The sequence below is a fragment of the Sciurus carolinensis genome, chromosome 8 (genome assembly GCF_902686445.1).
Source record: "Sciurus carolinensis chromosome 8, mSciCar1.2, whole genome shotgun sequence".
NCBI classification, from domain to species: Eukaryota; Metazoa; Chordata; class Mammalia; order Rodentia; family Sciuridae; genus Sciurus; species Sciurus carolinensis.
Window position 1 is genome coordinate 36796199 of NC_062220.1, and position 27092 is coordinate 36823290.

Sequence of the window (27092 nt, forward strand, 5' to 3'; positions counted from 1 at the left end):
TGCTTTCAACTAAACACATATAAATCAGGATTAAATAATACCAGCTGAACCACTCTAAACTTACTTGTGATATAGGGTGGTTCACATTAGTTCTCTTTGTATCAATATCTAGTTAAAGTCATCTATACTGTTTTTCATTTAATTGTTTCATCTTCATGTACAATGCAATCCTTCTAACGCTTGTATTGTATTATATATTTTTTAAAGCCAAGAATGTTCTTACATGGCTCTATTCTAGAAAAGAATGTCATTCTACCAATTCTCAGTGGTACCTGTGGGATTGCCTTTATCCCATTGTGCTAAAATGTCATTTTCACTTTGCTACCTATACTCTGAATTGATAATATAGACATCTAAAATCAAACTGTGTCTGATATTTTCACCTGTGTTTTTCTTTAAGGTTAGTAGGCATCACTTCTACTATTGTTCCTCCCCTGTCACACCTGTTGTGTTTCTCTAATTCCAGATTTGCAGTTTCGTGTTAGGTTGCAGTAGAAGGTGCACAGTTGTAGGTCTGTGTACTATGTGAAAGAGAGATATGTCTCGCCCTTTTAGTTTTGGAAACTGGCTGAGCTTGCAGCGCTGTCTGGGAGGAGTTATAGTCACCAACAGCCAAATTGTGCAAATTGTGTGTGTGTACGTGTGTGTATGCATGCACATGTGCCCTTTAAGAACTGTCATTCAAAATAGAATATAACAAGGTCTATAGAACCTGTGAGATCTTTGGGTTTTTCAAAGCTTGCCTGCTTTGAGTTGAATCCAGACAATGAAGTACAGTTTTCTACATGATTAGGAAGGTCTGCACACAGTGGAAAAGAATCATTTCTGAGCGCACCATTACTTGCCATACATTTTCAGGTGTACCACCATGGTCACTGCTAGCCAGCTCTCATTTTCTCTCGTTTAAAATGGAAACCTTTCAGGGAGTTGAATTTTCCAGTATTCTATAATTTCTGAAGTTCATTACCTGATTTTTATTTTGTGTTTTTAAGTCACTGCATTCCATAACATATGTAAGTGAAAGTTCCTACTACTTAATACATGCCCCAAATTACTTGAATGTGCAGTTGATACTTGAATGGAGCTATGCTTATTTTCTATGATAGTTGACTTGATTTCTCTCACATTTTTGTGGGATATATGTATTTTTTTAATGCCTTCTTCCCTTTTCTTCATTAGTTGTCCTCAGCAAAATGAAGGAAAATATTATTGTGTCAGAAATGTAGTACATACAAGTGTATGTTAAAGAATAAGGCAACTCACAGCTCACACCCAGTGTAATCAGTATGCTTACTACAACTAGTCTGGACACACACATATATTTACATTTTGGGAAATACTTCAGTTAGCAAGTTTCATGGATCTTTTATATCTCAGTGTCAGGACAAGAGATAGATACTGGAGACACATGAAATAACTATCCTGGGAAATTAAGTATTAACATTCCCTTGGTAGAAACCTCCACCTAATATGAATGAATTCCATTTTAAATTTCCTAAGCCATGACAGTATATCTAATCTATTTTGCTATTTGAACTCGGTCAAAATAAAAGTGAATACTACAATGTTAATTCTTTTATGAAAGCAGAGGCCATATATGGAGTATGAAAAATCAGAGTTAAACCACATGAGATGAGTCCCAAGTGGTGGAGTGGGGTTGGGAAAGTGGTTCAGAACGTATGAGGTGGTTTTCAATAGCCATGATGTTAGCAGCCAGGCATTGTGAGTGTGTGTCTGCACATTTGCACTTGCCACATTGTACATGTCTTTGATCCAGACACTCAAAGTTGACCATTGCAGCACTGTACAATTCAGGCATTACTATACATTCTGAATCTGGGGAAAGAATAAATAAAAATGGAGCACATAAAACACAATCATAGAAAAGAAATAATATTTAAAAAATCAAGATTTTATAATTTCTATTTTTAGGCATCCCCATAAAAGTTTAAGGGAAAGCATATCTCAAATGCCGATATGAGTTTTTATTTTGGCTGCTCTTTTCAGAGTTCAAATATTACATATTATGGGATAAAAATCTTGTTAATAGAAAATATTTCTCTCTATTGCTGTCTCTCTATTCACTTTTCAAATTAGGATTATGAACAAATTATTCTTTAGATACTATCCATAAAAGAACAAAAATACTATTCCTTCCAGTACACTCATTTTCTTCAGATTTGTTGACAAGCTTCATTGATGTTCTGTGAACATTTTATTCTGCTTTAATCCCACGCAATGAGTCAAAAGTTTTTCACTTCCATTGATACATGTGGTCACTGGGAGTATGAGTTATCCTGAAGAAAACATTTCAATGTTGTTTTAGTCTATTCTTTGTGCAGGTCACATCTAGATTTTTTTTTTTTTTTAGATTACTACAAATTACATCTATCTTACTCAAGTAACAAAGGAATCTTATTCCCATTCTCCTTTTCCTTCTAATTTTACTTGTCAGATTGCAGTTTTATTATGGTTAAAAATATCAACCAAAATTACAAAGTAAAATGAGAATTGAGCATTGATGATTCATATGCAAGGGCATTTTTAACCTCTAAAGAAATAAAACACTCAAAAATGAGAAACATGGAAAAATACTGCTGAATATTTCTTCTTTCTCTTTCTCTGATCTTATTGCCCTTTCCACATTTTCTCTTTTCTAAATAATTGTATGCTATCATTATCATAGTTTCTGTAGAAAAACTTCATATTTTCTTGTAGCAAAAGTTGAATTTGGCATCCAATGTTATCTCATATTTCTATACTTCTCTGAAAGATGACTATTTCCCTCTTTCAGATAGATTCTGGAATGAGTTTTGGTACAGATCTTAAAGAAAAAGTCATAATACTCACATATACTCAGAATTTTTCTTTTATTTTAGTTTTATCTGTAATTCATTCATGACTACCAAAGTGATTGTTATTCTTAACTGTTTATCTACCTGCTCCCTCCCCTCTTCCTGGAACTCCTGTCTAATCTCTTCTTTATTCTTATTTTTATTTATAGTAAAATGCTTAAGAATAAAGCTGATAGCTTATTCAAAGGACCAAATTTGTTTATTAGATAACACTATGGAAGAGCTTATCTTTACTAAAGAATGAATCCCTGGGAAGTTAGGTTGGAGACTATTAGCAGAGTGGCATAGTCATTGGTCCTAAATAAAAAAAAAAAAAAAAAAATCAAGTTCTTTCTTCTTAACACAAGGTAGAATTGCATGTTAATTTTCTTTGAAGTAGTCATAGCCAATAAATGATGTACAGAAGTGAGGGATGCACTTCCTGCAGGAGCTTTGAGAACCCATTTGTGTTTCTCCACATCCTTTCCTACTCAGTTATGTTGAAAGCTTATTTGGAGATAGATCCTCCATCATCCTGGATCCTTGAGTAGCAATGTGGGATAGAACTCCCCCACCAGTTCACATCAGATATGTTGAGTATGAAATATCATTTTATTTTTAAGTTCTTGGTGTTTTTTGGAGTTGTTTCTTATGATAGCATATCATATCCTACCCTGTACAGAGAACAACTGTACAAATTCAGCAGATTATAGAAGGACTTGTCATTTTTCTAATCTCTAGGAAGCTACAGTGTCAATCATAAGAGATGCCACCTCATTTAAATATCTTAACATTACAAAGGAAGAAACTTTGCTTTTATTTGTTATATGAATAACATGTTGTCAAGTCTGAATATAGCATGCTCAGATTAGATATGAGTCCATTAAATATTTTTGACTTCTGGAATTTTGCATATAATCTTCCCTTTCCAACCTTTAATATTATCTCACCTTAAGATTACCTTCCAAATATAAATGCCTTTGGGAGGGAGACTATTTTAAGATTTACCAATCATTTATACCTTAGTGAATAAGGCATGTGATAAATTAGAGTTTTTTTCCTAAAAAATAGTTATTAATAGTGACAGAAATGGGGAGATGACAAAGGAACCAGAGAAACTGTCTGGCAAAAGGGAAATGACACAGAGAATGCATGTTAAAGACAAATTTTGTCTATTTCAAAAGTTTTAGATGGACTAGTTCTTTGTTTAATATTCTAGTGCATATCAGAATTAAATAGAAGCTCTAGAGAAATCTTAAAGTCCTTGGTATCATAGAAGTATTAAATTATATTAATGCCTTAAACATTTCTAGACTCCTTATTCTTCAAAACAGAGTCATTGGGGGACAGAAAACTCGGGAAAGTCATTTGATTATTTTGATTGATTTTACCTTTTTTCTCATAGAGCAATAATAAGCACATGTACTTCTGCTAAAACAGGTGAGAGATTGACGAGTTGATGTTTCCGAAGTTCACTAAGGTGGATGAAAAGCATTTAGAAGTGAAAAAAAAAAAAAAAAACTACCATTATTATACTTGTATAGTGATATACACATTTAAAAGGTGTTCCCTAGCAGTTCTGCCTGGTGTCCTTCTAGGACATCACAGCTTTGGTATATCCACCAAAGTGCAGTTTTAAAAAGACATTTTAAAAGTTTACAAATAGCATACTTAACTAATATGCTAGTGAAATAGTAGAAATTTAGAGAGGTTTCAGTTGGAATGTTTTAGAGGGATGATTTCCTATATGTTAGATGGTATGTAGTTTTTAAATGATATTGGAATCCAAGGTTGGATTTGACCTTGTTTGTCTTATCCAGGCACAGTTTCATCTAATCACATAAAATCAGGGAACCTTCACTTTCTAACTTCTGCACTTGTTAAAACTGGTTTTATTACCAGTTTTATCATCAATTATTATAATTATAATACTAATCTTAATTATAATACTAATCTCTCTAAACTTATAACTTCTACTCATGAATAACATAAAAATTCTGTTCTATATATCCACATCTGATTTTGTTTGCTTGCTTTCTGTTATACTGGTTCCGAAGTTTCTATGTCAATTCTCGTGAGATAGCTTTTCCTTTGATTTGGCTTTTTAATAGAAAATGTAGGTTTCTTTAGTGTTTAATATTGGAGATTTTTTCCCAAGTGAATGATTGTCTTTAACTGAGCAAATTGTTGGTTAAAAAAGGGCATTCATTTGAACCTAAGACCCTCAACATCCCATGAACAAAATTGGTTGCCATTAAAAGGATTTTTACCAGTGACATTTTATTTTGAAACTTCTGTGAAAGCGATCTAAAGTAACAAGGAATATGCTGGTTTTCCTTGAAGGGTTAATATAAGATCTTCTCATCTACTTTTTACTTATAGAACTACATTCTGAGTCCATTTCTAAAAGTGCATTAGCTGCAGAATTTTCCTGTACAATTCATTAGTACTTTTAATTTAAACATTATTGATGGTTGCCATAGTGGTCAAAAATATGTTTGGCCTTGGAAATCAAACAGTCCTTATTTTAACAGCATTTCTTATTTCAATATCCTATGCCTTTCCAAAAGCCAGTTTCAAAAAAGGCAATTCTGTTGTCCTAACCTAGCCTTTGGTCACTAATTTACATATTACCCCATTAAATTACCGTCTTCCTAACATAAACTAATTTAAAACATGGATAATTTATCTTTAAAAAATGTCTTAGATTTTAATCTCCTTGAGGGTAAGACTGTCTTTATATACCTAGTGCCTAATTCATGGCATGTTTTTAATGAAATATTATTTCAAAAAGTGAACAAATAAATATGGTATTAGTTTGATAGTGAGGTTTGTGTAAAAGGACATTAAAGCATAATATATACAGTTCAATGTGTGATATGACTGATTCTAAATAACTGAAGTATATGCCATTTGTTTTTGGTCTGTATTTTCATATCGCCCAATATGAGTTAGCTTTCTGCCACTATAATAGATACCAGAGATAATAAAATTATAAGGAGAAAAGATTTATTTTGACTCTGAGTTTTGTAAGTTTCGGTTCATGATTGATTGGCAGTGTGAGGTATTTCATGACAGGAATGGTTGGCAGAGCAAAACTGCTCTTCTCATGACTGGAAGTGATAGAGAAGAGAAAGGAACAATCCTCTTCCATGGTACACCCTCAGTGCACAAAAGAACTTCCACTGAGCCTCACCTTTCAAAGTTTCCACCACCTCCTGAAAGGGTCAGACTCAGGACCTGAAAATTAGTGTTCTCCTCTCCTGGAAGCAGTCTGCAGGCAGTGACTAAGAGCTTTTAGGGAATGTAGGTACCCTAACTCCTTTGCTTTTTGTCTGAGACATGTCTGAAGTATGTATTTTACATGATTTTAGGTGTGATAACACTAGGATAGAACTACTAATCCACAGAAGGAAATGTTATGGTTCAATTCAGCCATAGGCATTTTTTCAGGTAAGAAGACAAACGAATAAGGAAAAATGTAATACAGTATAATAATCATCAACATATGTTTTAAAGCTGCTGAAAAACCTAATTCCCCAGTTTTTGTTTTGTCATATTAAAAAAAAGATAGTTCTTTTCTTAGAAAGGCTTAATATTGACTCAGAAGACTGAGACGGAATTACATGTATGATGTCAGTCTGGGCAAACTTAGTAAGACCCTGTTTCAAAATAAAAAATAAAAAGGGCTGAGGATGCAACTCAGTGGTAGAGTGTCCCCCGGTACCACACGTAACACAAAAAGAGGTTTAATATTTAGGTGACCAAATTTTTTTCTTCAGTGATATTTTCTCTACTCTGTGGATTACAAATTAGACAATCAAATATTTTCCTGAGTAATGTTTTTAAATATTCATATTTAAATAAATCTATAAGATTTTTTTCAGTGCTGTGTAACATAATTTATTTTTTTAAATTAATTTTTATTGTAAACAAATGGGATACATCTTGTTTGTTTGTACATGAAGTAGAAGCATACCATTTGTGTAATCATACATTTACCTAGGGTAATAGTTTTTGATTCATTCTGTTATTTTTTACTCCCCCCACCCCTCCCACTCCTCTTATCCCTCTATAGAGTCCCTCCTTCCTCCATTCCTGCCCCCTTCCCACCCCCTATATGTGTCATCATTCACTTATCAGTGAGAGCATTTGTCCTTTGGTTTTTTGAGATTGGCTTATCTCACTTAGCATGATATTCTCCAACTACATCCATTTGCCTGCAAATGCCATAATTTTATTATTCTTTATGGCTGAGTAATATTCCATGGTATATATATATATATACCACGGTTTCTTTATCCATTCATCAACTGAGGAGCATCTAGATTGGTTCCACAATCTGGCTATTGTGAATTGAGCAGCTACGAACATTGTTGTGGCTGTATCTCTGTAGTACGCTGATTTTAAGTCCTTTGGGTATAGGCCAAGGAGTGGGGTAGCTGGGTCAAATGGTGGTTCCATTCCAAGTTTTCTAAGGAATCTCCAGGATCAAGGACCTTGAAATCAGACCAGAGACCCTGCATCTTATAGAAGAAAAAGTAGGTCCAAATCTTCAACTTGTTTACTTAGGATCAGACTTCCTTAACAGGACTCCCATAGCTCAAGAAATAAAAGCAAGAATCAATAACTGGGACAGATTCAAACTAAATAACTTTCTCTTAGCAAAGGAAACTATCAGTAATGCAAAGAGAGAGCCTACAGAGTGGGAGAAAATCTTTGCCACTCATACTTCAGATAGAGCACTAATTTCCAGAATATATAAAGAACTCAAAAAGCCCTACACGAAGAATACAAATAACCCAATCAACAAATGGGCTAAGGATATGAACAAGAAGATCTACAAGCAATCAACAAACATAAGAAAAAATGTTCAACATCTATAAGATTTTTGAAATTGAATTTTTTATATAGTATAGCTACAATCTCATCCTCTCTCACACACATCGAATTATTAGCCACTTGACCTAAACTGTATATTAAGGAATACATCAATCTCTGGATACTATAAAATACAAGCTTGAACATGTAATGAATTTCTAAAATTGTGAAAGGTTTAATTTTTCTATTTTATGTCAGTAGTGAGCTGTTTTAATTAATGTAGTTTTACAAAGTATGTAGCATCTCATTGCTCAAGTCTTTCCTATTATTTATTTTCAAAATATTTTGACTTGACCTTTCATTTATTCTTCTCAGTAAATATTAATAAGCATAGAGTTTTGATGAATATTATGTTGAATTTATAATATTTTGTGGGTTAAAATATATTGACATTTGTAATAAAAATATGGCAAAGTATCATTAGTTCACACATAGCATACACACACAAAAGCATTTGACTCTGTATTTTCATGCAAAGTTCTAGACAGGGGATCAGATATGATCTAGGCTTTGAAAAGCAGAGAGTCCCGAATAAAGACATTCTGGACAGAATGAAGGAAGGATCAGTTTGATGAAGAAACTTGAAATCCAGACTCAGATTTAGTTGTGAAGACTTTTACAAGTTTTTCTAGGGAATTTGGAATCAAAGTTTTGGGAGTAGGATATTTCTAACGGTTATAAATAAAAGGAATAAAACGATTAAATGTGTGATTGAGAAAGATGAATTGGAAGTAAGATCAGGACAGGAAATGACTTAGAAGGAGATGGGTCCACAAGATCAGCTAGGAGGTTACTCTGATGCTTGCATTTATTCACTTATTCACACATGCATTGAGCAGCAACTGTAGTCGCGCTGCTGAGTGGGTAGGATATACCAACTATCAGAAAAATGAGGAATCTTTGGGAAGCCTGTTTTCCAGTAGGTAATAAAAAGTAAATAGTAAACCCAGGAGGGAATGGAGTCTCTGGAAGAAAGAATAAGAAGAGCAGGGTGAAGGGGATGGTGCATGGCAGAAGAGGCTGATGAGAGGGAGGAGAAAAAGGCAAATTTTTACACACTGTAAACTTCACTGAGAAATTGATACTTCCCAAAGACTTAAAGGATGTGTGTAGCATTAGGATCTTAGAAGTTGTTTTAAGGAATTGGAATTGCTTCAATTTTTGCTCTGAGTATAGAGGGATGCTGTGAGAGAGTGTTGAACACAAAAGCTACAGAATTAACTTTGGGGCTTTCAAAGAACTATTCTGGTTGCCTTTTGAGAACAAACTATGCTTGCTGGTGGGTGGAGGGGTAGCAAAGAAGAAGCAAGGAGGGCAGCTGGAAGGTTTTTGCAGATATCCAGGTGAGAGATGGACTTAGCTTTGTCCAGAATGAGAGCAATGGGAGTTGAAGCAGAGAGATGCTATATGTTTTTGAAGGTAAATCTCCCCAGAGTTAGAGGTGGAGAGTTCAATGATATGAGAGAAAGAGAGGAGGCAAGAATAACTATAGGGTTTTGAACCTGAGAAACTGGAGGGATGAAGTTGCCAGAAGGGCAGTTAGGGAGAGCTTTAAGTGATGTGTGTGTGACTGGAAGACAGATTTGAGTTTTCTGCTATACAGGTAAAGGCAGATGTCGAGTAGGTAGATGGATATATAGGTATGGAATACAGGAGAGAGATCAGGTGTGATATATGACCATGAGAGTCATCGGTCTATAGATGATATACTCATGAGAACAAATGAGGTAGCAAGGTAAAGAGTAACACTAGAGAAGAAGAGAAAACAGATGGAGACTTCGGACACTTCAGTAGTATTGCCTTAGGGAAGAAAGGAAACGGCATAGGAGACAGGGAAGGAACCATGAGCTAGGGGAAAATCTGAGTCTGTGGGGTGATCTAAAAACCAATGAAGAAAAGACACTAAAGGGGGAGGAAACTATGAAACACATGCTGTTGGTGGAGAAAATAAATTGGTATGGAAAATTGACCACTTTATTGTCAAGATAGAAGTTATTGGTAATGATATTGAGAAGATGTTTTGTTGCTCTTACAAGAGTTTTTAAAAAGGCCGAGTAGAATGAACTTAAGAGAGAATGGGAAGAAAGGAATCCAAGACAGTGAATACTGACAGTTCTTTTGAGTTTATCCAAAAGAAAACAAAGAAATGGAGTGATCGGGAGTGAAGACAAGAGAAAGTTTTGTTTTGTTTTGTTTTGTTTTGTTTTCTTTTCTTTTAGGTGAGAGAAAGGACCCTTGTTTATATTCTAATGGAAATAGCTTTGAAGAGAATTGATAATTGATGTTTGCCATTGTAGATTATAGATATGAGGGAAAACATTCTGGGCAATGCTCTTGGGTAAGGGAGGAGGATAAGATCTGGTATAAACATGGGGAGTTATTCTCTGGATGTGACCTATAGTCATCTCGGAAAACAAGTGGAGAGCTAGAGTGTTTGGATAAAGGAACTGGCAGTGGGTAGACATGGCAGATGGTGGAAGATGACAGAGACAGTATAAATAATGTGACAGAGACAATTAAGAAAAGGAGGAAAAGTCACATAGCATTTACTTACTTCCTGGTGCCATGTAAGCAATTTAAATTGACTAACCATTTAATCCCCATGAAAGCCTGGCCCTAGGTACTATTATTATCCTTATTTTATAGATGAGGAGACTGAGGCAAAGGGATATTGAGTATTTTCCAAGCTAAGAAGGGGCAGAGATGGAATTTGAACCAAAGAACTCAAAGGAATGCTTTAGTCTGCTTTTCATCACTGTGACCAAAGCCGTTGACATATACAACCTAGAGGAGGAAAGATTTATTTCAGCTTACAGTTTCAGACATTTCAGTCCATGGTCATCTGCCTCCATTGCTTTGGAGCTGAGGTGAAGTAGAACATCATGGCAGAGGAAAGCCACTCAGTTCATGACAGCCAGGAAGCAGAGAAAAAATAGAGGCTGGGGACAAGATTAATCCTGTAATGTACACATATAAAGGGAGTGACTTACTTCCTCCAACCTCCCCAAAATCCATTCAAATTAATAACCCATCAAATGGATTAATCCTCTGATGAAGTTAGAGCTCACATGATCCAATCATTTCCTAAAAGCTTTTCCTCTGGACATTGCTGCATTATGACCAAGTCTTTACATACATGAGCCTTTGAGGGACATTCCAAATCTAAATCATAACAGGAGATTTTGTCCCTAAGCATTTTGGCATATTTTTCTTTGTGAGAACTACTTCAAATATAGTGCTAATGAGACTTGATGATCATTCGAACATGATAAGTGAAAATGCTCCCTGGCACAATAGGAATTTTTGGTGAATTACAAGAAAATGGCTTGTCTTTTTCTTTGTCACATGATTAACTACCTGAAATGTTTCTTTCAGGGACTCTGTAAACATCAGTCAGGTAAAAACCAAGAAGAATTAAATTAGGATGCATTATCTACATGGTCTCTGTTATTCTTGTTATAGGGGAAGCAAAAAGACGATTTGTGGTAAAATTATTTTGTGGCAAATAGCATACTATAACTAAAAGTTTTGATGTATAAATGATGCTTAAAATTTAATAGCACCTAGCTTGTACAAGGCCATGGGGTCAATCCCCACTACCACAGAGCAAAAGAAATGGAAAAGAAAAACCCCTTAAAACTGTATTTTGTTATGAGTAATATACCTGCTTGTTATGTAAAATATAGAAGCAATAGATAACAAAACTTTTAAAAGTCATAACTATCCCATTGGAAACTCATTAAGAGATAACTGCTGTTAATTCATACATTTCTGGTTCTTCAGGTGTGAATATATAAGCATGCACACAGCTTCAACTTTTGAAAGTCAAACATAGGCCCCTAGAGTAATATAGCTTTAAAACTTACCTTCTGAATTAAACAAATGTATTTTACATAGAGCTATTAAATGTTAAATGTATAATATCACACAAATATATTAGATTCTAATTTAATCCTGTTTCTAATATGAATTAAAATCACAAATATATTCTTTTCCTAAAATATTTCTGATGAATCTTCTTTAATATTAAGCTAAATCAATCAATTTTACACTAAATTAAATATTCACTACTTTCAAACATCTTAGAAGGCTTAGATGTATGATAAAATAACATGAAACATGAGAACATGAGAAAACATGAGAAAACTTGAAAATCTTCTATTGATAATGTCTGAACCTTTTTTTAAAGCACTTTTGAAGTACTTAAAACAAGATAGAAAGTTCCAAGATATTTTCATATAATTCTATTCTTGATAAACGTAAATGTCAGTTTAATTGTACAACTTTTAAAACTCAAAGGCAAGAAAATTTTGTGCATAACCTTTACATGAAAATTCAGTAATTTACCTGAACATCTTGCTTTGTATATTTTTAAAGATAAAGGTAAAAAAAGCAAACAGTGTAACTGTTATGAATATAGTTTCACACCAAAACTTACCTGGTGAGAATAAAGTCATATCTTTTAATTGTATGTTTCTACAGATAACTAATACATGAAATAGATCTTTTCAGTAGTTTCATTTATAAAGGCAGTAACAGGTGCTCATCTCATGTCTTTTAAAAATACAGGTCAAACTAGGACATAAATAATAATAAAAATTAGAAATCTCAAAAGTTGAATCGTGTATCTTCCTTCTACATGGGAAGACAAAATATTCTTGGGTAAGATAAAAATTATCCTGGAGTCTTTTTGAGAGCAAAATCAAATGCTTTTATTATCTGAATATTGAAGATTTGATTGCATTAAACAGAAGATCAAAATATGTTAATGATTCACACAAAGTACAATTCTTAAAAACTAAAACATGGTGCAGGTCAGTTTGTTGAGGAAATGTTACTCGTGAAACATAGCATGTTGCAATGAATGTGGGATCTTAGTTCATTTTGATAACAACCATGAACTGCTTGTGTATATTCTGGGGAAAAAAATGTTAATTATGGGGCAATAATGGTATCAACGGGAGTTTCTACAGTGGCCACACCACTGTGGAGTAGTTTTGTTGGAGTGCTATTTCTCAAATTAGCAGCATTTTTCAGATAAAGAAAGGAAGTCGCCCTAACTTGAAACTGCTGTGTCATTTCTTCTTCCTTAACTGAAATTCCAACCAGGGTTCAGGAAGTGCCCTAATGAGCCACTTCTCTTTTCTCTTTCCTCAACTAAGTGGATTCCAACCAGCCCAAACTATTCATTACTCATGATCAGATCTTTTACTCCGGGTGTCTCTTTGGGCACTGTGCTTGTGTTATGGGAAGAGGGATTGTAATTTGATGCTGTTTGTAGAGGTGATTACACTGATAGAATCCAATCAGTGCTGGTAGGTAACTAAACTGGCAGGTTAATTTTCTGTACTTTAAACAAACTATGAAGACAAGTCTAATCAATACCTATTTTACTTTGCTGTGTGGAGCTTGCTAATAATTATGATTTCATCTTGTGTGATGAGTAGGTATCAGGATGTTAGAGTAGTCAAGCTGTGATTTGCTATAATTTGAGTAAAGTATAACAGAAAGTCTATTAATGTCTTATTTTAATCAAGATGTAGAAATCACTGTTTTAGTTCATGGTAACCAAAGGAATTTCTTCTGATGGTTTAATATTCTCAGATATTTACTAGATTGAAATATGATTTAACATCTTATTGCCTCATGTTATTTTATGAGTAAATGTTAATTTCTATTTACATTCTAGAAATATATATTTTATTGGCTTTTCAAGGTAAGAAAATATAAGTTCTGTTCATAGAAGTATGAAATAACACCAGTGTGTTAGCATATGTTCTTTTTCCAGGGATCAAAAATTATTCTTGTCTTTCATAATATATAGATTCTAACTGTTTAGGAGATTTGAAGTAAATTAAAGCAATAACTTTTTAAACATATGTTTCATTATAATAATTAAAAGAATTAGAGTTTAAAGATGTTTGTATATCTGTATACACATATATACATTCATATATGTTATACATATATATTTTTATATCAATTATTACTACATGCTTTCAATATTATCTTAGGATGCTTTACTAGGAATAGAAATTTTGAGAAAAATAATAAACCTGGGGTAATCTTTAATTCATCTTGAGTAGCAATTAATAACTTATTTACTGGAAACTTCATTTAACATTAAACTTGATGACTCTTCTTTGTTCAGACTGTCAGCAAAGCAAAGTGAAACAGAATGTAGAGTTTATTATCAAGATTATTCAGACAATTGTGTTTCACTTGTATTTTAAATGAATCTGAATATAGTTATATGCTTTTAAGTAGTTTTGGAATTAATATTAAATATTTTACATTTTTTGGTGAAAACTACCTTAAATAGGTCAGATTTCATGGTTTCCACCTTGAGAAATGAATGGAGTATGTTTAATTTTCATATTGTCTATTTTATTGGCTTTGATTATTCTTATAGTTTTTCAAATTTTAATTTTATTGCAAAGCTGTAGAATAGTGCAATGTATGGGTACATTTTGTTGAACTGAAACTTTGAGTTGATGTCAAAAATGAAACATGTTTCTTCAAAGTCAGCTCAATTTTGGTGATTGAGGCACAAGTGTTCAACTTGTAGATAGCCAAAATGATTATAAGATGTTTAAATATAATACAAAGTTTTATTATATATAAACTTTTCAGAAATTGTAGGAATTAGTATAGTGAAAGTACAAAATAATTTTGAAAAAGGTTGGATATTTAGAAAGGAGAAATAAGGAAAGGAAAAACTGAAAGAAACAAAATGTTCTTATACCATGGTTTCAACTAAACTCAATGGAATCTGATTCAAATGGAATTATGACTTATTATTGACATATTAAATGTGGAAAAGTCATCATTTAATCTTTATATGTCATTATACAAATAAAGCTTCTGAAATCAGTTAAACATTACAGATTCTTAGTGGAGATAACCTTTATAGTCAAAAACACTGAATTAAGAAATGGAGCAGATCTAGAAAGGCAATGTTTACAAACAGCTGATGCTATTTTGAACTATTTGGCAACAAAGCAAAACAGATATAGAGTATAAAATATAGTTGCTGCTAAGGTTTTGCTGGTGATATTTACCAGATCATGGAGACATCAAGCAGTAGCAATGACAAACATCTGCAAAGATACAACCTTTGGGTAGAGGGAGGTTAACAGTGGCTTTGTAGGAAAGGAAAAAAGAGCAGTAAAAAATTAACATGCAAAACTATATTTTATAGAATTGTGAATCACCAATCAAGGAATCTGTGGAGTTGGGTTGTGAATGTTTGTAGAAGTGTCAAAATTTGGTAGACTCATGTAAGCATAGTTGATAATAGAAGGTTTTGTGATTTCATTCAATTGGAATCATTGGGACATGCCATGGTCATTTCCCAACAACAACAACAACAAAGACAATAATAATAATGAGGTAGTTTATGTTAAACATTAAGAACATTGAGGGAATCCATATAATGAAAAAGTAAACTTATGAAACATCATTGGGTAATCAGTTTTAAAAATGAACTCGTCAAGTAGAGAAAATTCTTATTCCTAATTTATTAATTGCTTTCAGGATCGAGGGACATTGAGCCTGATGATATTAAACACTATCTGGTTGCATTTTTCTTTTATCTTTTCAGGTTTGAAAGAATAGGTAAAAGTTTGATCTCAAAAAGATCTTTTTGATCTATTTTTAGAGAATGTATCTAAGAGAGGTAATGGAAGGAAATAAGTCTAGGAAGTAGAGGTGGACTTTTGACAAGGATTCATATGCCCCTATTTGTTCTCAAGAGTTACTATGAAAGAGTGTTTCAAAATCATCTCTCACCTTTTCTGAAATATTTTCTGCCTGCCTGTTTACTGAAACAGACTGTATTCATCCTTCTTTCATTGACCCAGTCTTCTTCCATCATCCCTTCTTTCTTTTTCTATTTCTTCTTCACAATAATGTTCCAAATGCAGAAGACTGGATGCACTTGAATAAATTAAGTTCTGGTAGACATTTGTCTTCCTTTAGATGTATTTCTACCCAAGTAAGAATGGAAGCCAGGTTATCTGATTAATCAGTTATTTAATTTTATACTTTCTTTCCCTCTTTGCTAAGACTCATTTTATCAAGCATCTTTCCTGACTCTTTGAAAACCTCAGTCAATACTTACTACCCTGACAATTGATCTACAGCAGGTGATGATCTCTGCTAGTTTCAAAAGGGAACTTCTCAGCAGTTAAGATGTTTACCATCTGTGCTCCCTCTGAGCCTGTGTAGATGCAAAAACATTTAAATTTATTGAACTTTTCGCAACAGAAGTTTTGTTGGCAGCATTTTCACTAATAGACTTTACATTTTGATAAAATTCTGAGTTTTCCTTAATTAATCTCAAGAGACATCCATTCCTTTACTCACACTCTTAAATATTTCTCTCCACTTAGCCAATCACTTTCTCTCTTCTATAGATATGATTGCCCTTAAAAAACTGCAAGGTAGTTTTTCACATGAAGGATGATTTGCCCTTTCCATAAAAATTGCACCTGCCATTAAAGACGGTTTCAGTAAGCATATTCAACTTCTTTTTAATTTTCTCAAAATTTAAAACATCTGTTGTTTTGATGGCATTTTTATTAGTCTTTTGAATACTTCTTGTGAATACTTGATGATAGAATGTTTGGAAAACCCTGAGCCTATCTACCCTTAAGCTAAGTAGGAAAAAAACCAGTGGATGTGTTAAATTATGACACCATTTTCTAAAGAAGGCAGAGAATATATCATTTTATCTTATTAATATGTGTACGAATTTGGTTATATTGAAGAATATAAATAAAGGAGTGCACCTTGTGCTATGCTAGGTCCTGAGGATGCTCAGATGCCTAAGATATGGTATCTGCCAATGAGCAGTTCAGGGATTTCAACAATTAATTGTAGAGATCAGTACATAATAAAAGTATATGTGAATTCTCTTGAGTTTGCGTGTATGGGAAGGATTCAGAGAGATGATGGTTAAAGCATGTCTTGAAAATAGTTACCTCTTCTCTAGACAGGAAAATGGTGGGAGAAAGGCTTTAGACCAAAAGAGTAAGCATGTGCAGAGTTATGAAGGGCACATTCAATGGCCCTTGAGCAGAGCTTGGGTCATTGTGGGAATAACATAAAGTAAGCCCAGAGAGATAAGGTTGGGGACAGACCGAGAAGCACTATGCTTTTAAAAGTGGTAGGACTTTAACAAGAACAATAACTTGATCTGTTCATGTGTTAGCAGGATCTCTCTGACCTTAGCCATTTGGAAGATTAATTGGAAGATGAAAGACTGGAGTTATTAGTTTTAGATTTTTGTTGCTAGAGTGCTTTTGAATCTACTTTAAAGGAGCAAAGGTGTGTGTGTGTGTGTGTGTGTGTGTGGTGTGTTGTCTCTGGGTAATACCTTACATAGTAGGTGTACATTTGGCAAGAACAGGGTGCATTTGCTAAAAATATGATAGAACCTACTTCACAAGAGAATCAAAGGTGACAAACAGTGACATTTTCCACCAGAGAAATAATCATTTAAAGAGAACATGGATTAATTCCAAAACTAGTGACCCATGCTATTATGTGCAAATGATTCAGTGATTTCTCTGTGGTTATTTGGCTTGGTGTTGATGGAACACTCTGAAATAGGAAGTCAGAAATTCAGCACTTTCAGCTTGCTACCAACTTGTCATGTGACTTTGAATAATTCTGTCTGTGTTTATAAGCATGTTTCCTGAGGATTTTAAGTTGAGTTAATCTCTAGTAGGGAGAATAAAGTTTTGAGGCTCAACCTGAGGTTAAAGGATGAGGAATCTGGTGGTGCTAAATTTTGCTCCTGTTCCAAAGAGAAGAGTTGCTCTGAATCTGTCCCTAGGAGATCAGACTTATGTTAGACATAGGAGCTCTAGGATTGAAAATCTAGCTCACAGCAAGGAACTTCTCTTGTCCTCCCTATGAAGGCTGGACCCCTTGTTTCTGACAAATGTTATTAACAAGAAAGTTAACCATGAACCAATATCTCATACATCTAGCCTTTTCCCCCTCAATATCATCTCCTATTCAAATTGTCTTAGAATACTCTGCCTTAGGAAAGAGTTTTCAGAGAAAAAGGAAATAGAGAAAGAAGCAACTCTCCATAATTTGCGAAGTAACTGTTAATTTGCATTTTTCTTCATAGGACATTTTATCTTTCCATATTTTCTCTAAATGTATGGTCGATTCCTTTGCATTTTCATCAGTTTGCATTTGAAACCCTGTTGTACTAAGTTGTCTCCAAATACCTTGGATTCCTCCCGCTGAATACACCCTGTGAGATGTATGACAAAGCTTTCCATCATTTTCTAAAGGTGAAACAAAGAGCAACATCAACAAAACTAGCAAGCAACGTTATTCCAGAATGTACTAATTATAAAACAAGTAGATAGGCTAAAATAATAAATCTTGTACCATAATATAAAAGGGAGACCCAGAACGCTAACTACTTCTGCTTGCATGGCAGTTTTTTTAGAAGGATTTTAGTGAGTATCAAAATCAGCTACATTTCATGAAAGCCTTGTCTTCCCTCCACTCTCTTCTCAGGTGATAATAGGTAACATTGATTAGACTCTATTCCTGTTCTAAAGTTTATGTGTATCACTTCATTTGAATCTGACAATACCTTTGAGGAAAATGCTGAGATCTCCATTGTTCAGAAGAGAGAAGTGAGGGTTGTGAAGGGCAGGTAACTTTCCCAAGGAGACCAGGAAGAAAGTGGAGTGGCAGGGACTTGGATCTAGGTTATATATGGCCCTCAGACCTAGATAAATTATGCAAACTTTTCTGGGACACTTAAATTTAAACTTTATCTTTGTTGTTCTTTTTCATGCATTTTGAACAAGATCTGGTTTCTATAGAAGAGAAGGGGAAACAGTTTGAGGGGGAAGCATTGGGGGACATCAGAAACCATGCTTATGCTAAAAATGTTTCCTGGCTTACACATGGATAACGAGGTCTTTGACTGTATTCGATTTGCAAAAATAGCAGATGCAGAGGTAACGGGGGACCAGAAGTGATGGCTCTATTTCATAAAAGGAAGGGGCACAGTGAAGAGACTCATTAATGTTGAAGCAGTAGATGGATAACCAGTGACAAATATCAAGTAGATTTGCTTCAGTTTGGGCAGAGAAAGGTCATTGATTATTTTTGGTTAAACTGGTTCACAGAGGCCAGGTCTCCACTAAAAAAAGGGAATTAATTGCTTCCATTTCCCACTAATTGCCTCAACATTTCCCTTTGCTTTGTCATTGAGATTTGGTCAGAGAGGCGAAAAGTCAAAGTCAGAGTTTGATGGAATCTACATAAAAAGGGAATCTGAGGAGACCAAATTATGGCATTTGGTGTAATAATGATAATGATATTTAGCATTTTTCCCTGGGAGTGCTGTGGATTTTTAGAGCCCTTTTCAATCTTTAATCAGACCATAGGGCACATTTAAAAGAGTTCACTGTTTTTATTTCCATCTAGAGGATAGGCATCACAAAGAGATGAGCTGACCCAGGGCAGGACTCCTGAGATGTTAATCCTGTATGTTAGATTACACCCTCCGATGTTGAGTTTTAGCTGGAAGCCTGGGCTCTTCCCAGCGGTACCATTCATTCACGCTCCTTCAGAGTCTTAGGCTTTTTGTACATCACTGTCTGAGATTGCTACCTCTATCAACGACTAAAAAATCACCCCCCAAAACATTATACCATTTTGATGTCACAACAATTTCTTAGGTTTCAGGCTTTTAATTCATGTTTGAGTTTTCCTCATGTAACAAGGCTTTCTACCCTGTGTTTGCTGAATTAACCAACCAGTTTTTGAATCCTGTGTATCCCCAGTTTCTTTGGAGCCTGTTAGTTTTACCTGTCGGACATTTATTGTTTTAGAATCCAAAGATTCAATTAGAAAATAGAAACAACACAGGAAAGATTCTGGATACAATATAGAGCAGGTTTGAATCATCCTGGCCCCTCTGATTTACCTTTTTGTGTGTGTGTCGGGGGGTCTGGGGATTGAATTCAGGGGCAGTGGACTACTTTACATCTCTAGCCCTATTTAGTATTTTATTAGAGACAGGTCTCACTGAGTTGCTTAATGCCTCACTTTTGCTGAGGCTGGCTTTGAACTCAGATTCTCCTGCATCGGCCTCTTAAGGGTCTGGGATTACAGGCTTGCACTACTTGGTTCAACTCTGATTTACTCTTAATGCCTTTGGAAACTCAATAGATGAATACTGGCTTTCTTTCTTTCTTTCTTTTCTTTCTTTCTTTCTTTCTTTCTTTCTTCCTTCCTTCCTTCCTTCCTTTCTTTCTTTCTTTCTTTTTTTTTTTTTTTTTGAAGACAAAGCCTGCCGTATCAGCCATTCTTTGCTATACTACCCAGAAATATGGGTAGGTATTTTTTGCATTATGATGAATTAGAATGTGCATAAGTTTTTAAAACCAGCTTTAACCAGTATCTGTTTGATCCAAGACAAGTTATGCCCTTTAATTGGCATTTGCTTTCTTGTCTGTGAGTCTGATCTACTTTCTAGAATTTTCATGGTTCTTAAAGAAGAAAGTGAGGGGGAAGCACCTGGTTAATGTCTGCACAGAATGGGAATCTTGTACCATGAGCCATGCTTATTGATGCTGTTATCAGAGATTATGAAGATATGGAATGATAAAACTTGGATATGACTTCAAAGAAACATAAGATGCTGATACAAAAAAAGTCCAATACTTTTTAAAATGCTTTACTTGGACAAGATGCTCTCATGGTTAACACTGATTTGAGATGAACCACCTTGTTCTGGTCCACCGTAAGTCTTCCTTACCCCATTTGATATACTGTACCCACATTAAGTCATCTAGGATTTACAACAACCCTGACAATTGAGTACTATTGTTGCATCCATTGTAAGGTTAAGAGTACTGCATATGGCTAGGGAAATATCTAGCTCAGAGTTATACAACCTGTGTGTGGGGAGCTCAGGTTTGAAGTCAGGTTGATTGATTCCAAAGCTTGTGATCTTAACTGCTACTCTCACAAATCTTTTGAAATATCAGATTGCATTTCAGTGTTGGTGTTTGTTCCTGCTAAGAAATTAAATTGCCTTCACCCCATTTTTAAATGTATTAAGGAGATTTTTCAAGCTTATCTTTCTTCTGACAAAATGGTTATTCACACTAGGAATAAATAATTCTTGTTAACATGACATCAATATTACCAAACCCTCCACCGTATTCTTTCCATGCGTTTTTATTTAATTCCAGAAAGTGCGGGAAGCCCATTTCCCTATCAGGACACATCTTAGTTCCCTAACCAGAAAAATGTTAGCAGCAGGTCATGTGAATGTCCTCCACCACTAACTTTTATTCATGACTCTTGGGCAGGGCCATGAGGCTTTTTCTCCCTGGTGTGGAAGCTGGGGACCAACTCTGAGGGGATCCTAATTGTCAAACTAGTTGCTCACAACTTTTTCAACTTGTTTCTCTTCAACACTGTAGCTCAGTAATCCTTCCTTCAAACACATAAACAGGACACGGAAACAGTAAGTGCTGAGACTGTATTTGGGAAATGTGGTTTGACTGTTTTGATGAACTTGACTGCTCCAGTCAGTCAAAAAGTAATCACCAGTGAAGCCGACCATTTTGACAGTTTTTTGGCCCACAAACTGCTTATTTGACTGGTTCGCCTGTCAGGTTGAAGTGGTCAGATTGACTGGAGACAATCTAAGAGAAAAAAATTTAACTTGGGAAGGCGTGGGTGTCTGTGTATCAGACTCTACCTTAAATAGCTTTATTTGAATCTGTATCTAATTTCTTGGGACCAGGGAGAGAACTTTGAAAGACACATTGCAGCATTTGGCTTTCTAGAGTGAGATGTCTTGCCACTCATTAGAGGTGGCAATGTATTTATAGGCTGCAACATGGTCCCATTTTCCTGTACAAGCAGTCATTTCAAAATGATGGAGTCTCTACCCCAACTCAGGTAGCACCCTAATAAGGCATCATATTCTCTTGCTTTTCTGAAGGGTTGTTGATAGATATGTGACAGCAAATGACTTCTTAGATATTGTCACTCGTGGTAAGCATAGTTGACCTTGCCATTAATAGTTAGTCCTTGTAAGAAGAATTTGAGAGAAAACAAAAGCAAAATATCAAAGAAAACCTTTTATGAGAGACAAGAGAATTTGGTTGAAATTATTTTAGCTATGTTTTAGAAGCAAGCCTCTTTATGTGTCCATTATTGTGTTCCTTTAGAAAACTCAATTTGAGATGAGTTCCTGGATTTGGACAAGAGAAAAATAATACTGATTAGGATAGAGAGAATGATTTATGCTCACATTATAGTCTTGGAGTTTATGGGACGAACACAACAAGGTTATTGTGTAATGTAAGAACAGTTTTATAAGGTCTGGCTTGTGTTGGTGGAGTATCCAATATGTTTACGTTGAGAATTTGAAATATCCTGTTATGGTTTGAAACACTTATTCATGTGCTGCTCCTTACCTTTCCTAAAGTTCTAACTTCTCCTGTGAAAATGTTTTGTAAATGTTCAGAACTTAGAAGCTATCTCATGTGCTTTTTAAAAGTCAATTCAATGGTAACAGGAATTGAATAATTAGGAATACGTTGTCAAGAATGACTTAAAAAATGATGACACATTTCTTAAAATAGCTTAACAGTCTTACTTTCTCTGTTCGAGTCACTTTTTGTATCATTCTATATTTTAAAAAAAATTTGTGATTAGTAGAGGGAAAGGAGCTTCCTTTAGCTTTGCTTTCCAACTTTATGCTTTCTAGTCATTCTATGAGCAAGTGTTCCTATCACTAGAATCCTTTGACCTGAGGAAATGAGAACAAAATCAAATCCCACATTTTAAAGAATGCTATAAGAGGTCATTGGAGTGTATATTTAAATGTTATGTGTTCTTGACATTTTGGAATCACTGTTCATATGGTATCAACGATCATATCAATGCTTCAAATCTTCTACATATTTAGGATAACTTACTCAAGCTATGTAAACATATTGTACAAATTCATGTCCTGCATGGCATTTCCAGGGGTGTCTTACATTGCTCCATCTCAGCACTAGGTATTTCATTAAAAATATTTATTCATTTAGCTGGGCGTGGTGGCACATGCTTATGGATCATCAGTTTAAGGCCAGCCTCAGTACAAGCGAGGCGCTAAGCCAACTTCGTGAGACCCTGTCTCTAAATAGAATACAAAATAGTGCTGGGGATGTGGCTCAGTGTTTCAAGTGCCCCTGAGTTCAATCCCTGGTACCAAAAAAAAAAAAAAAAAAAAGTTTATTTAAAAGACAAAACTTTAACAGTTGATACTGATTCAAACCAAAAATTCAGTAGTGAAACCAGCGTGGATCTGAGTTCTTGCTTTGCTCTAGAGCTCTTTACTGTCCTTTAGCTCTGCCTTCTCATGGCTGTGTACACACAGCACAGGGCTGCTGGCTTTCCTGGCCTTAATGTGATGATGACAAGACCCAAGCAGGGTAAGAGCTCCAAGCAATGGGCCTGATTCAAAGCAAGCTTTCGGTACCTAGTAATTTATGTGATGCTGATGATGGATACTATAATTTATTATGTTAATAGGATTAATGTAATTTAAACTTTTGTTTTCATCATTTATTAATATATTTATTAATTATAATATAATAATATATTTATTATAATCCCCATTGAAATATAATAGTAATAGTTTCTACCTCATAGAGTTATTGTGAAGATTGAAGGATTAGTACATGGAAAATGCTTAGAATAGTTCTTAACATATTGTGAGCATTCAATGCATGGTAGTTATTACTGTCAGTAATTTTTTCCTCATTCACTTATTTGCTTATCATCTACCATTTACCAAGCACAGTGCACATTACTGAATTTCCAATAATAAACAAAGAGACAAATTTCTTGTCCTAAAGCAGCTTAGAATCTTATTACCATAAGATAGATGATAAATGTAAAAAACAACATGAATTGCTCATTACAAAATGCCAACATTATGAAAGCTTCAGAAATGGAAAATATTAGAGAAGCACCTATTGAAATAGTGATCAGTAGACACTATAACCAAGTCCTGAGAGGAGAGGTACCAGTCCTCTGCAGAACTCAGGATAGAGCATTCTATTCTCCTTCAGGCATAAAAGGAAATTCTGAGGGTGAGATGGTGCCTGGTTTACTGCAGAAACTGAGCAAAAAAATTGTGTGGCCAGACCATAATGAGCTCAGGGAAAGCGTATGAAATGAAGCTGGGTAGGTAGTTGGGGTACCACCTACTCAACTTTTAGGCCATGATAAGGAAACCGGGTTCTATTCTAGATGGAAATGGAAAGCATCTGAAAATTTGAGACAGGAGAGAGGGTAATACAGTTCGTGATTTTAAAGGTTCATTCTGAAGGCTTCATGAATCATGGTTGCAGTGAGCAATCGAGGGAACTAGAAGCTATGTGTGGAAGGATTATAGTTGAAATGATGGTGCCTTGAATTAGAGCTTTGGTAGTAGAGGTAAAGCTGGATCTATGTGGGATCCATTTGTGAGCTAGAAAGGATGGAGGATTGTATGTTGAGGGTAAGGAAAATAAAGGAATAAAGGGAGACTACCCAGTTTCTGAAAGGAAGATATTAGAAAGGGGATAATAATGAATATTTTGGGCATGTAAATTTTAAATTCTGAGATGTTTGTGATTATAAAACGGTTTTCTATGAATAATATACTGCACATATATAGTATATACTATAATAATTTATGTAATTGATATATGATGCACTATATATCTAGCTTATATATGATATATATTGCATATATGTAAAGCCGTACTTCCCAAAAAGAATGAGAAAATTCTGGAGCAGAAACATAACCTTGGGATTTATGGTTTGGGATTTATATTTTATTAGCATGTAAATGGTATTTCTACCTCTGGGAGTAGATGCTGTTATTGACATAGAAAGTAAATAGAGAAGAGGGCATCTCCAATTCACTTCTCAAATCATTGCATTCTAGCTTCTACCCCACACAGATCTGGAACAGAAATGCAAATTGGAGAGTCATTAGCATGGTGGTGGCATTGCAAGCCAGGAGGACAGATGTGCTCCTCCCTGGGAGTGTGGAGAGAAGAGCTGGAGCCTCTGGGCCCTTAGGTTGCCTCACCCAAATTCTGAGTCACTCCAGTCCCTGCAGGCTGCCTGCGATTCTCCAACATCCCTGAAATGGTACTCCTGAGGATTGCCAGTGACCCAGTTTTCCCCAGTCTGCTGGCAGTACCTTCTGCTCTTTCTTGTCCCTCATCTGTGGCATTTGGCTTTGATAGTCACTTTTTTATTGAAACTCTGTTTGACACTGGCTTTGTGATAGTGTGCTGTACTCATTTTCCTTGTGCTTTTTTGAGATTTTTTTCAGTTTCTTCCACCCGTTAGATGTTGAAGCACCTCAGAGTTCCTGACTTAATGCTCTCTCCTTCTAATTCTAATTCTTCAACTTGTGCGGTTTTATCTCAAACCCTAATTCAGTGACTTCTGAACTGGCCCACCAAGTCTGTGTCCCTGACTCTACACATCCAGCTGTGCACTAGGTCTCCCTCCTGGATGTTCCATAAGCACTCAGATTTGGTTATGTCAATGCTGAATTCATCAGTTTTCCTTCAAAATTTTTGCTTTTACTTTTATCCCTTATTTTGATAACTTAATCTTTTCCCTTTCATAATACAGTATTGTACATGAATCTTCCTTCCCCTTTGCCACCTGCATAAATCAATCAAATTCCTGCATGTACTTTTTCTTTAACTCCTCTCTTGTGAATAATATTTGGCCTAATTTTTGTTTTACAATTCCAGATACTATATTATCATTGCTTTAGCTTAAGCCATCTATTATCCTCTCCCAGAATATTACCAAAACATGTATATATATATATATACATATATACAACACTTATTTATATATGTGTATTTTTGTACCTAGGATGGTCTTTCAATAACTCAGTCTCCACATGATTGTGTGAGGGATATTTTTGAGATTCTGATTGAGCATGTTAGTATCATGCTAACAACTGTAAATGACTTAAAAGAGCTTCAGGAACAAAGCTTAAACCAGGATTTGCACATACTTAGCAGCTATCTTCTGCTAAATTGTATTTTCATTTGTTTTCATCTACATTTTGTGGAGATAAAACTTAGAGGAGAGAGGTGGAAACAGGAAAAGAGAGAGACAGAGGGAGAGGGAATATTTTGCTTTTGTAACTTCTGCTACTGGGTCATCTTAGTAAGATTTACGAGTTAGTTAAACATTAGATTTGGGGAACTGACCTTTGTTTGAGTGTTCCTCAAATAGTTTCAGTTATGAATTGGGAAGTCTATATTACCAGCATTTCTAGGCAGGCTGTTTCTTAGAAGTCATGAGCAACATTTGTAATGTTATAAGAAGGAGAAAATAAAACCTCAGAATTAAAAACTACATATTCATTTGTTTCCTCTTGCTGCTATAGCACATTTACCATATAGGAGAGAAATTTATTAGCGTTCAGTTCTGGAGGACAGAATTGCAAAGTGAGTTGCATGGGGCTGTAGTCCGTGCTGGCAAGGTTTAGTCCCCTATGTGGAGAGTCCAGGGAGGATCTGTTTTCTGTCTTTTCCAGTTTCTAAGGAAGCCTACATTCTTGGGCTCTGTGCTCCATACCATCCTGACATCTGCTTCCACAGTCACATCTCCTGTGAGACTCTGTGATGCCTTTCTGTTAAGAGCCCTTGAGATTGCACTGGCTATACCAGGATCATCACTCTATCTCATTATCCTTCATTTACTGGTAAATACAAAATCCCTTGTATAATGTAAGCTACAAATCCAGAGGTTATGGGGATTAAACTGAGGACATCTTTGGTGGGGGAAGGATTCTTATACCTTCAACAGAGTCATTGCAAATAATTGGAAAGAATTTTAAAGGCTAATACAACATATTTTTTAATGCATTTTCATTGTATCCTTTTAATTTCAATGAAAAAGTTTTTTTTCCTTTTATTAAGTTGGTTTGTCTGCTCAAGTCAGTGTAGAAAAAGGATCCTGAGTCATCCTACCTGAAATAATAGTAAAATACTTTTCACATATTCCCAAACTACAATATTACCCAGCATTTGATTTTTAATTTCTCAAAAGCAATTGACATAAAACAAAGATCTTATGGAGAACTTTTCTGTCACTTTAATTCTTGCCAACTTCTTATATGCATTTGTTCATATCTTACCTTTATTCCTCAGAGAAGAAGTTAAAAGATACTATGTGGAATAGTATAATATTTGGTTAGAATAAGTCAAACTGAAAACAAAATTAATTTTTTCCTCCTACTGCTTACTCCCCACCCATACTTTCTCTCTTGTGAAAAGGAATTATGAGATT

General features: G+C 34.9%; 1 protein-coding gene across 9 annotated transcripts in view; it reads left to right on the forward strand.

Annotated features, from left to right (window-relative positions):
• Positions 1-27092, forward strand: part of Tfec (transcription factor EC) — a 207153-nt gene that overhangs the window by 127274 nt on the left and 52787 nt on the right. The window contains exon 1 of one of the 9 annotated variants that reach the window (XM_047560785.1): positions 12898-13030. The exons of 6 other annotated variants lie outside the window; for them this stretch is intronic. The gene's annotated coding sequence lies outside the window, so the exon portion shown is untranslated. Of the gene's footprint in view, positions 1-12897; positions 13031-21191; positions 21238-26462; positions 26506-27092 lie in introns of those variants that run through there. 2 more of the 9 variants (XM_047560788.1, XM_047560789.1) reach the window with 2 other exon arrangements.